The following is a 12,921-nucleotide window of genomic DNA, read 5'->3' as shown; positions in this document are numbered from 1 at the left end:
AAACAGACACCCATTCAAACTAAGGCAAAGAATGATGGTTGCAGACAGAGACAGGGAGACAGGCAGAGGCTGATTGACACAGATAGAAAGACAGAGACAGACAGACTGAGAGACAGAGAAAGACAGACGCACACTGAAAGAGAGCCAACAGACATAGAGATAGTGATGGGGAGAGAGAGAGTCAGAGAGAAACAAGGTTGGGGGTGGGGAGAAAGACAGAGACAGATCGGGACAGAAAGGGAAAGACAAAGACAGACGGATGGAGAAAGAGACACAGAGAGATGCAGATACAGACGGATACAGAAGCACTGGAGAAATACAGAGACAGAGACAGAAACATAGAGACCCAGACACAAACAGATTGTCAGAAACAGAGAGAAACAGAAAGATAACGGACAGTAAGACAGAGACAGAGAGTGACGAAGATAGGCAGTCTGAGACAGAGACTGAGGAAGACAAAGACAGAGGTAGATAGAAATTAGACAGGGATGCAGACAGACATCATGGAGACAGAGATAGGGGATGACAGAGAGAGTGGCAGACATACAGAGAGGGAAAAACAGAGACAGGGATAAATCCTCATCATTGTCAAGGACCACGTGGTATCCCATAGGGGTACATCTCCTTTAGTGTGGCGTTTACTTTGCTGTTATTTAGCTTGATGGTTTCCTGTAGCATTACCATGACTGTTCGTCGCCCTGCCTCCCCATCTCCCCTTGCCTTTACGAAGAGGCTAACAAAATGAGTATCAACATGGGAAAAGGTTTCTTCCTCATCCTGAGCAGTCAAAAAGAAAAGAAAAAAAAAAAAGAGAGAAAAAATAGAGACAGGTATTGGATAAATTGCCCAAACTGGCAAATGGCAACAGTCAGGTTTTGTGAGAGTTTAAATGTTTAAATGAGTGTATTTCAGCTGTCACTGTTTGTACATTATTGAACATCTTTCTATTGTGAGCGGCAACAAGCAATTTAAGGATTTAAAGCTCGTTGGGTAGGAAAACAAAAGCAGATCTTTCAGTCAAGGTACACTTGTAGCTAAGTAGTCTCTGAATTTCCCAACTGAGGATACCTCTGTTTAGATGAAATGGCATCTTGGCATTCAGCTCAAGAACAAGTGATTTCAAATTGCTTAGAGAGTTTACATAAAGAAAGTGAAATTCTTACTGAAAAAAAAAATAACAATAATTTTTACGTTTCAACTGAATCATGACTTACTCTTCTCCCCAGTTATTTTTAAACACAAATAAAATGAAGTCTATTGTTTGTAGTTGGTTAGGTATATGGAATATAAGGGAACACAAGAAAGGGTAGGGGGCTGCAAAATTAAGGGCAAACATCGAAGGATGCAACAGCAGCTTCCTGGTTGAACCATTTCATATAAGTAACTGTCACGTAAATATTACTCTAATCCTAGTATGTGGGTTTGGGATAAGGAAGCCTTTCAAATCTCCTTAAAGAGGAAAAGGAATGAATGAATGGATAAAGTCAAAAGTAATTTGTTCACTGATGGACAATGGATAAAATCTAATTGGGAAGAGAAACATAAACCACCAGTAAGGAAAATTCTGATTTCAACTAAGTAAAGCCTTAAATCTGGTGACTGTTTTTTTTTTTTTTTTTAATTTAAATGTACATTTATTTATTTTAATTGGAGGCTAATTACTTTACAATATTGTATTGGTTTTGCCATACATCAACATGAATCTGCCAAACACCAATAGAGTATACTAGTTTTTTTTATTTGTTCATCTTGTATTAATTTATCACACTCTTTCCAAGCATGTATTTATTATTTATATGGATTCTTAAATAGAGTTTTCCATTCTTTGACCTCAAAATGACTCAATGGAGGGAATGGGATGGTGACAATTTGTAAGTTAACAGTAATCAGAAACTAACAAATTCAAATCGTGACTAGTGTGCTTCTCCTTTTGTGACAAAAACACTTTTTATCTTACCCTTTTGATTACTAGTGTGGACTTCTCGTGATCCCACTTCCAGATGCCAAATAATTCCCATTATAATTCAAAAGCGTTTCTTTCCAGAGGTTACCAGACCTGTTTTTAAGCGGGAAAGAGTCTTTCCACGTACAATTCCAACGTCAAATGTTTCTGAAGGGCAAAGGCCATCAGCGTGCTTAGAGAGTGCATTCTGGTGCATAAATAATTCGTGGCTGTATGCCACAGAAAAAGTCTGTCTAGTACCGAGATGTCCTCATAGCATCAATCTGCCGCCTTCCACTCCACCCCCAATATAGGGTTGTATAAGATTGGAGGCGTCTTTCTAGGGTTAAAATGCTAGGAAAGTCAAAATAAAGCCAAAGTAACATCAAGATACGATATGAAGTCAACTAACCTAAGAATGTTGAGGAACAACCAATAAAGAGAAGATCATCAGTGTAGCCTGGGTGCGTTCACAGAGTGAGAGATCATGGGAACCAAGTACTACACACTCAGTGGCAGGGAATGGGGAAAGGGAAGCAATCCAAAGGAAGCTAGCGGTAGTGGTGGTAATGAGTGGGGCAGAGTGGCTCTAAACACGCGAACTGAAAGAGAAACCAAACGGTTTCTTTAACATTCCTTTAATCAAGCTAAAGGAAATGCATATTTTAAAAGAGTTTCACCAGCAGTAGTAGAGTAGGTAGGTTCACAGGTTCTCTCTAAAGTCAACTGGTCTTTGACTTTGCAGAAATGATGGGAGGGGGCATTGATGGATGGTGAACCAGGAGGACAGGTTGCCACTTTAACAGCACAAATGAGGTCTAAAGGTGTTGGGGGAGCAGGGCTTTAACATTTCTCCTCTTCATAGGCTCAGGTAAACGATCTCAAGTATTATGAGCTACAGTTCAACAAAGACTCTGACAGAGGTGGGCCACCAGAGGTGGGCAAGTCCGGTTGGTCCCGCAGAAGGAGCTGGCATCTGGACAAAGCTGGTCGTCCCTGACCCCAGGAAAAGAGCTGCTCACCTCTCTGAGATTTTGTTTTCAGGAGTCCTCACTCAGGGAAACGCCCCTCTCTGGGGAGGTACAGGAAATTACAGGTCACATATATGGGGAAAACCACATCTTCGTTCTCCAGATTCACCACCTCTAGCTCTTCATCCTTTCCCAGGGAAAGCACCTGGAGTTCTGTCTCCTTCCGGAAAATGGCTCTTCCAGCCCTGTCCAAGGAGGCCAGGCGCAAGCGGAACGCGACCTTTCTCTGCCAGAGTAAGCTGACCCCGAGACCGCAAGACTTGTTCAGCACGCTGCGCTTGAAAATGATGCGCCGGTTGGCATAGCACACCACCAAGTCCCAGCCGACGTTGAAGCCTGCCCACCGCCAGGTGCACTGCTTATCCCTGAGGAGCTGGCCCCCGCACCGCATGCTGGTCCTCTGGAGGTCGGACTCGAAGACATCCACGGGCCCGAGGTCTCTGGTCTGCTCAGCCCGGAGGAGGGCAAGCCACTGCTCTTTGTACACTGGGGTCAGCCACGTGGCAGGGATCAGTGCATCCTGGTCGATGATGCGTGCTGACGGCAGGTCGCAGATCATGTAGGCAAGCCGCAGCTGCTGGAACGCTGGCACGAAGGCTCTGCCCTGCTCGGTCTCCAGGAAAGGGGTGCCCTCTGACTCCTGCCTGGACCTGGCAAACCACGAGTCGGCGTCAGGCAGTAGGTCTCTGCGGGGGCCTCTCCATGTCGGCTGCAGCTGCAGGAACATCCACTTTTTCAGCGTCGTGTACACATCCATCTCTACCTCCATCACGAAGAGCTCTGAAGAGGCAATGACCTCTTTCATGAGATCCAGGCTAACTTCTCTCAACAACTCCTCACTATGCTGGGTCATCAGGTTGTCCAGCAGCCACTGAAGACACATGGCCCTGATGTTCTGCAGTCCGTAGCTCTCAGCAGAGCAGTAGTAGCTGCACACGGTCTGATCACTGACCGTCTCCTTCATTATCTCTCCGCACTGCTGAATCAGCTTGTCCAGCTGCAGCATGCTGGCTGTGGCCAGCATGGGGACCACTCGACCGGGTGGGATGAGCACAGAGTTTCGGTACAGGGAACCTAAAGCCTCGTGCAGTGCCTCACGATCAATGTTCTCGTCAGGCATCTGCAACTCTACAGTATCCATGGTTGTCTCACGCCACGCACCACTGAACATGCTAGCAAAGTATCCTGACCGGCACAAGTAGACCTTGTGCAAGTTCCACTCCTTCCCCAAGGCACGGATCTGCACGTCACTCCCTTCTCCTCTCAGAAAAAGTGTCTTATAAACGGACTCTAAACGGTCTTTTGCTCGCTTCCTGTGAGGCGCTTTTGTGAGCTGCCCTTCTGGGCCTGTCTTCCGCTTGTGGCGCCCTTGGCTAGTGGTGGGTCTGGCCTCTTCGCTCTCCTCCCCTTCCTCTATCACTGCCACTGCTACCTCCTCGGCCTCCTCCTCCCCCTCAGGGGCACCTGGCTCCTCTGGGGCATGCCCCACTCTGTTCGAGGGCATCTGACTGTTGACTGCTCCCATGGCTTTTACCTCAGGGGTGCAGAGGGCAAGCTTCCTCACCAGACGCAGCCGCCACTGGCACTAGCTCAGCCCACGGTGTCGTTGGATACGGCTGATGTTTGTGACGTCATCTTGGACGCCACGCAAAGCCACACCCACGAGGCTTTCCCCTACCCCTCCCACTCCCCATCACAGGATCAGTGCACTCTGTACCAGGAATTCCACTCTGTGTATCTTTCCCTCCAGGGATGATTTCTCTGGGGCTCCCTTCGTAGGATACTGGTGGAACAGAGGACTTTGTGTATGAATTTTCCCCATGAATCTTAAGAACATCATTTCCTCTTCCCCATTTGACATAATTACTGATCACTCCTTTTTTTGGATAATTACGTCTTGGTTCCAGCTCTGTGCTCTATGCACCTTAATTTCTGTAATTATTTTCTTAGGTTATCCCATCATTTGCGGCTGTCAAAACATTTTCTGTGATAAAAGTGGCAATGTTTTCCCAGTCTTTGCTTTTGTCTCTATTTTAGACACCAGCTAAGCATGTAACAAACTTAAACACTGAAAGAAATGAGGAATGAATGAGATGGATTTTGATTTTTGAGGAAATTAATAATATTAAATACCGACAAGTGTTATATGCTAAACAAAGTATACGGTGTAGAGAGAGTGTGGACCTTTCAATGACAAGGAAAGTACAATGCAAGGGAAAAAACTTTGAAAACGGTAAGTCTCTCAGGTCATTTGACCTTGCCTAAGTAGAATGTTTGGGGCTTCCCAAACATTCCCAGTGGTAAACAATCCACCTGCCAATGCAGGAGACGCATGAGGCATGGGTTGGGAAGACTTCCTCGAGGAGGAAACGACAACCCACTCCAGTATTCATGCCTGAAAAATTCCATGAATAGCAGAGACTTGCAAACTCGTGTCCATGGGGTCGCAAAGATTCTGCCCTATTCAAATCATGTGAGTAGAATGTTTACACACTTTGAATAGGACAGGATAACCTTAAATCACATTTTAAATATTCTCTGTTCGATGGCTATAGAAAGTTGATAAGAAGGTCTATATAATGCTTCAGGTTGAGTGGTGCTTGGCATGAGAGAAACATGAATACTGACTCTAGAGTTGTGACAGCTAATGGTGAATGGTGAACAGTGCCGCCAGATTCATGGTCTCCGAAGGAGAAGATTTAACTCGGGACCAAAGACAGTCTCAGTCACTTGGAGCATTGTGTAGATTTTATCTAAAGTGAAAGTGACAGAAAAAGCTTCAGACATAGACGTCAGAAGGGAGCAGGAGAGAACCCACCTCACTACTTTAAGCAAGGCGTTATACACTTCTCAACTAGCTGCTGAGACTAGATAAAAGATACCTCAAGACTTCGAGAATTTTTCCAGACCCTTTCCTGTAACATACCTCCTGGGATGACATCAGCACGAGATTAGCCAGAAGGAACAGGTTAACCCAGAGCTACAGCTGTGGAAGTTTTTACCCAGACCTTCTCCCATAACATATATCCAAAGCTTAAAAAAAAAAAAAAAAAAGACATGTCCTTGAATAAGAGATACTGCTGCCTACGAGGCCTACATATCTATAGCAAAGAATGTGAAAAAGAAAGAATGTTTATCTCCTCCTTAAAGGGGCCTTAGGCTTTGACTCCTTATCAACCTGCCTAAGTTAACTCTCTCAGTTCCCCCTTTTTATTTTAGGAGAATATTGTTGCTGAGGGGAAAGGGGCAGAGAAATCTGTCAGTAACTGCTTCCTGCAGGTGAGGGGCACTGACCCTAAGCGGTTGAAGCAACATATTCTCCTTACCCTTTTACTTAGGGTTTCTGATCCAAGGGCCCCAAGTAGTAAATACACAGTTATATATGTAAGGAGCAAACAGCAAAAAACAGAATGATTACAATGATTGTAGTCAAGATAGTTTTTCACAAAGGAGAGCTTGTAAACCAAGATTGTATCTGTAACCATGGTGGAACATCAGGGGAGTCCATTTTGAAGAGTGGCCAGAATCTCTGCATCACTGTTACTTTGTCTGGGAAGCCACTGTATCCTTTAGAAAGAACAAACTAGATAAGTAGATTAAAAGGCAGAGACCAAATATCAGTAGATGAATTACTGTAATCAGCAGTCCAAGAATAACCTGCAAGAATCAGCTTACATTTGATAGTAACTTTGATCCTGGTCTGGGTAGAGTCAACACTTGGGCTGCCCTATTTATAAGAATGGAGCCATCTGGCATATTCATATACATTTTGAATGTAGGTATAAAAAACCCAGTTAGAAGTAGCTGAAAGAATGAAAACCTGAAATTTAACAGACAAAATAAATCTTATAATTTCTTTTCAGGTGAATGAGTCTATAACCCAGCGTAGACAGGTGCTTGAGGTAGCCAGTTGTCAAAGTTTGTCCAGGTAGGCCTTGGCTTCTTACTGTGGTATTACTGTAAAAGCCAAAATAGTTGTCCCCATTAACAACTTAGGTGCTTTTCTAGGTATGAGAAGATGCAAGAATTTGGGCTCAAGAAAATCTTTACCTGAAAATCTCTAACTATCCAAAGGCCTGTTTTGTCCATTTTTCCAGAACACAGAGCGAGTGCCTAATTTCTGATTTTCACCCTGAACTCCTTTCAGGGGACGTTGAAGGTCAGCAGCTGTAGTGTCCATGAGTTAATCTTTGTAGAGGCAGATAGCAAGTGCCAGTTGCCAGAGCAGGGCCCTTTTATGGCCATGAGTTTGACCATGGTTCGCAGAGCATTTCATTACCATCTTGTTCCATGGTGCTGGGAGGGTTCATTCGCAGGTCTGTCAAAGATCTCACTGATAGGCCACTCAGTGTGTTATTACTGGACTAGGCCCTGTGAGTAACAAAAGTCTCTGGACCACACCTGTCTTACTAGTCTCTTGGTCCAGGAAAATATTCTGTCTTGTTGCTTCTTATATACAGAGTCACACCATTATACTTATGGATTTCATATGGAGCTGCACACCATCATTATATCAGTGGCTCAGTCACACACTTGATAATGTAAGGAACAACACTTCTTGAAGCAGGCAGTATAGAAAACAATATCGTTAGAAGTAATAGTAGAATCATCAGTAAGAACTTCAATCAAGAACTTCTATTAAGTATAGCCCAGTGACATATCCATGTCATCTGATTTCGTTTGCTAAATGACTTTCAGATCAGATCAGATCAGATCCATCGCTCAGTCGTGTCCAGCTCTTTGCAACCCCATGAATCGCAGCACGCCAGGCCTCCCTGTCCATCACCAACTCCCGGAGTTCACCCAGACTCACGTCCATCGAGTCAGTGACGCCATCCAGCCATCTCATCCTCTGTCGTCCCCTTCTCCTCCTGCCCCCAATCCCTCCCAGCCTCAGAGTCTTTTCCAATGAGTCAACTCTTCGCATGAGGTGGCCAAAGTACTGGAGTTTCAGCTTTAGCATCATTCCTTCCAAAGAAATCCCAGGGCTGATCTCCTTCAGAATGGACTGGTTGGATCTCCTTGCAGTCCAAGGGACTCTCAAGAGGCTTCTCCAACACCACAGTTCAAAAGCATCAAGTCTTCGGCACTCAGCCTTCTTCACAGTCCAACTCTCACATCCATACATGACCACAGGAAAAACTATAGCCTTGACTAGACGAACCTCTGTTGGCAAAGTAGTGTCTCTGCTTTTGAATCTGCTATCTAGGTTGGTCATAGCTTTCCTGTCAAGGAGCAAGCGTCTTTTAGTTTCATGGCTTCAGTCACCATCTGTAGTGATTTTGGAGCCCAAAAAGATAAAGTCTGACACTGTTCCACTGTTTCCCCATCTATTTCCCATGAAGCGATGGGACCGGACGCCATGATCTTCGTTTTCTGAATGTTGAGCTTTAAGCCAACTTTTTCCACTCTCCACTTTCTCTTTCATCAAGAGGCTTTTTAGTTCCTCTTCACTGTCTGCCATAAGGGTGGTGTCATCTACATATCTGAGGTTATTGATATTTCTCCTGGCAATCTTGATTCCAGCTTGTGTTCTTCCAGTCCAGCGTTTCTCATGATGTACTCTGCATAGAAGGTAAATAAGCAGGGTGGCAATATACAGCCTTGACGTACTCCTTTTCATCTTTGGAACCAGTCTGTTGTTCCATGTCCAGTTCGAACTGTTGCTTCCTGACCTGCATACAGATTTCTCCAGAGGCAGGTCAGGTGGTCTGCTATTCCCATCTCTTTCAGAATTTTCCACAGTTTATTGTGATCCACACAGCTAAAGGCTTTGGCATAGTCAATAAAGCAGAAATAGATGTTTTTCTGGAACTCTCTTGCTTTTTCCATGATCCAGCGGATGTTGGCAATTTGATCTCTGGTTCCTCTGCCTTTTCTAAAACCAGCTTGAACATCTGGAAGTTCACGGTTTACGTATTGCTGAAGCCTGGCTTGGAGAGTGTTGAGCATGACTTTACTAGCATGTGAGATGAGTGCACTTGTGTGGTAGTTTGAGCATTCTTTGGCATTGTCTTTCTTTGGGATTGGAATGAAAACTGACCTTTTCCAGTCCTGTGGCCACTGCTGAGTTTTCCAAATCTGCTGGCATATTGAGCCCAGCACTTTCACAGCATCATCTTTCAGGATTTGAAATAGCTCCCCTGGAATTCCATCATCTCCACTAGCTTTGTTCATAGTGATGCTTTCTAAGGCCCACTTGACTTCACATTCCAGGATGTCTGGCTCTAGGTCAGTGATCACACCATCGTGATTATCTGGCTCGTGAAGATCTTTTTTGTACAGTTCTTCCGTGTATACTTGCCACCTCTCCTGAATATCTTCTGCTTCTGTTAGGCCCATACCATTTCTGTCCTTTCTCGAGCCCATCTTTGCATGAAATGTTCCCTTGGTATCTCTTGTTTTCTTGAAGAGATCTCTACTCTTTCCCATTCTGTTGTTTCCCTCTATTTCTTTGCATTGATCGCTGAGGAAGGCTTTCTTATCTCTTCTTGCTATTCTTTGGAACTCTGCATTCAGATGCTTATATCTTTCCTCTTCTCCTTTGCTTTTCCCTTCTCTTCTTTTCACAGCTATTTGTAAGGCCTCCCCAGACAGCCATTTTGCTTTTTTGCATTTCTTTTCCATGGGGATGGTTTGATCCCTGTCTCCTGTACAATGTCACGAACCTCATTCCATAGTTCATCAGGCACTCTTATCTATCAGATCTAGGCCCTTAAATCTGTTTCTCACTTCCACTGTATAATCATAAGGGATTTGATTTAGGTCATACCTGAATGGCCTAGAGGTTTTCCCTACTTTCTTCAATTAAAGTCTGATTTTGGCAATAAGGAGTTCATGATCTGAGCCACCGTCAGCTCCTGGTCTTGTTTTTGCTGACTGTGTAGAGCTTCTCCATCTTTGGCTGCAAAGAATATAATCAGTCTGATTTTGGTGTGGACCATCTGTTGATGTCCATGTGTAGAGTCTTCTCTTGTGTTATTGGAAGAGGGTATTTGTTATGACCAGTGCATTTTCTTGGCAAAACTCTATTAGTCTTTGCCCTGCTTCATTCCGTATTCCAAGGCCAAATTTGCCTGTTACTCCAGGTGTTTCTTGATTTCCTACTTTTGCATTCAGTCCCCTATAATTAAAAGGACATCTTTTTTGGGTGTTAGTTCTAAAAGGCCTGGTAGGTCTTCGTAGAACCGTTCAGCTTCTTCAGCCTTACTGGTTGGGCCATAGACTTGGATTACTGTGATGTTGAATGGTTTGCCTTGGAAACGAACAGAGATCATTCTGTCGTTTTTGAGATTGCATCCAAGTACTGCATTTCAGACTCTTTTGTTGACCATGACGGCTACTCCATTTCTTCTGAGGGATTCCTGCCCACAGTAGCAGATATAATGGTCACCTGAGTTAAATTCACCCATTCCAGTCCATTTGAGTTCGCTGATTCCGAGAATGTCGACATTCACTCTTGCCATCTCTTGTTGGACTACGTCCAATTTGCCTTGATTCATGGACCTGACATTCCAGGTTCCTATGCAATATTGCTCTTTACAGCGTCGGACCTTGCTTCTATCACCAGTCACATCCACAGCTGGGTATTGTTTTTGCTTTGGCTCCATTCCTTCATTCTTTCTGGAGTTATTTCTCCACTGATCTCCAGTAGCATATTGGGCACCTACTGACCTGGGGAGTTCCTCTTTCAGTATCCTCTCCTTTTGCCTTTTCATACTGCTCATGGGGTTGTCAAGGCAAGAATACTGAAGTGGTTTGCCATTCCCTTCTCCAGTGGACCACATTCTGTCAGACCTCTCCACCATGACCCACCCGTCTTGGGTTGTCCTATGGGCATGGCTTAGTTTCATTGAGTTAGACAAGGCTGTTGTCCTAGTGTGATTAGATTGACTAGTTTTCTGTGAGTACAGTTTCAGTGTGTCTGCCCTCTGATGCCCTCTTGCACCACCTACCGTCTTACTTGGGCTTCTCTTACCTTGGGCGTGGGTTATCTCTTCACGGCTGCTCCAGCAAAGCCCAGCCGCCGTTCCTTACCTTGGACGAGGGGTATCTCCTCACCGCCGCCCTTCCTGACCTTCAACGTGGGATAGCTCCTCTAGGCCTCCTGCGCCCAGGCAGCCACGGCTCCTTGGATGTGGGGTCGGTCCTCCCGGCCGCCGCCCCTGGCCTCGGGCTTGGGATTGCTCCTCCCGGCCACCGCCCCTTACCTGAGACGCGGGGTAGCTCCTCTCGGCCATTCCTGCGCCCTGTCGGTGAGTCCCACTCAATCAAGAGTAGGCTCCATTATTGGAGCCACCCTGACCCTGAGAGTCAAATTTGCTCAAGATATTCCATTTGTTCATGATAGTCAGCCTGCTTTGTGAAACTGGTTGAAAGTGAAAGTCACTCAGTCGTGTTCGACTGTTTGCGACCCCATGGACTATACAGTCCGTGGAATTCTCCAGGCCACAATACTGGACTGGGTAGCCTTTCCCTTCTCCAGGGGATCTTCCCAACCCAGGGATCGAACCCAGGTCTCCTCCACCGCACGTGGATTCTTTACCAGCTGAGCCACACGAGGGAAGTTCTGCTAAATACATCACTTACCTTGAGGAACACAAAATCGGCTGTCTCTAGTTGTAACAAATGATGCTTATTCTCCTGATAGAGGCCGTGCCACAATGAGGTACTATTTGTTATGTAACATCTTATATAACACCCATATGGCATACGCTAACTTATCTTGTGTGTTCAGGATAATTGTTGAGACTCTGTGATATGTTAAACTAAACATTCCAGCAGATCTTGTTTCCCAGAATCGGGTGGGGGAGGGGGGAGGGGTTAGAGAGAGGGGATTATCCAGTAACAGTCAAACCAATTTCTTTTAAAAACTCACCAGGAAGGGCTTCTCTGGTGGCTCAGATGGTAAAGAATCTGCCTGCAATGCAGGAGACCCGGGTTCGGTCCCTGGGTCGGGAAGATCCCCTGGAGAAGGGAATGGCAACCCACTCCAGTATTCTTGCCTGAAGAATACCATGGACAGAGGAGCCTCCTGGGCTATAGTCCATGGGGTTGCAAAGAGTCAGACATGACTGAGCGACTCTCTCTCTCTCTCTCTCTCTCTCTCTCTCTCTCTCACACACACACACACACACACACACGAAGAATAACTGACTCCCTATTCATATAGGCTTTGTGACTTGCTATTCTCACATTAGGGAAAATCATAACTAGCAAGGGTGGTCCAAAACTTGTCTTTGATTCTAACAAAAGTCATGTGGTGCTCAAAGGTGAACCCAGCTGGATTCATTGCCTGGTTTTTATAATCCAAGCCCTTGACTTCAAGTCCTGTTGCAAGGACTAATAATCATTGTGTTTCGTTTGATTACTTGTTTTGCAGTTGGCCAATGCATCCTGTCTGGAGTCTTAAATGCTATTGCACAGCCCGTGTCACACCAGAGTATTCAATGATGCATTCTACTGCAAAAGGAGCAGGAGAGACCAATCCATGTCCTACTACAGACTACATTCTCTAAACAAATTCCTGATCATCAAACTCAGAGCAATGTTGATAATCTAGATAACATGGGTTAATGGCTTGTGGCCAGAAGGGGGTACTAAAAAATATCTCTTGACATCCAGGCTAGGACATGTTATTCTCCCATTAGACATTGAAAAAAATCTCAGGGAATGCCAACTTCAGGTGAGATCATGAGATCTTGTCACTCTGAGATCATGATAAAGTGAGACAAAACAAAGGCCACTTCATGATTTTTTTGTTCCTTAGCACAGACAAAAGCAAAATCACTGTACAAATCACCGTATATCCCTCTCCTAGCTAGTATGAGTGACTGCTAGTTTGGGGGTTTTGTTTTCCCCTTTGCTTTGTTTCTTTGTTTGTTTTCAGCAATTGTAGCTTTAACCTCACTCTAATCTATTCTCTCTATACAAAAGGTTTATTAAGAT

The 12,921-nt window shown here is 44.8% G+C and overlaps 1 pseudogene; it reads right to left on the bottom strand.

The window, feature by feature from the left end:
* Positions 1 to 1,078: 1,078 nt before the first annotated feature.
* LOC139180913 (germ cell-less protein-like 1 pseudogene) lies at positions 1,079 to 4,641 on the bottom strand (annotated as a pseudogene).
* Between the last annotated feature and the right edge of the window lie 8,280 nt (positions 4,642 to 12,921).

The sequence above is a fragment of the Bos indicus genome, chromosome X (assembly GCF_029378745.1).
Source record: "Bos indicus isolate NIAB-ARS_2022 breed Sahiwal x Tharparkar chromosome X, NIAB-ARS_B.indTharparkar_mat_pri_1.0, whole genome shotgun sequence".
Lineage (NCBI taxonomy): Eukaryota > Metazoa > Chordata > Mammalia > Artiodactyla > Bovidae > Bos > Bos indicus.
This window is presented reverse-complemented; position numbering and strand designations above follow the sequence as displayed.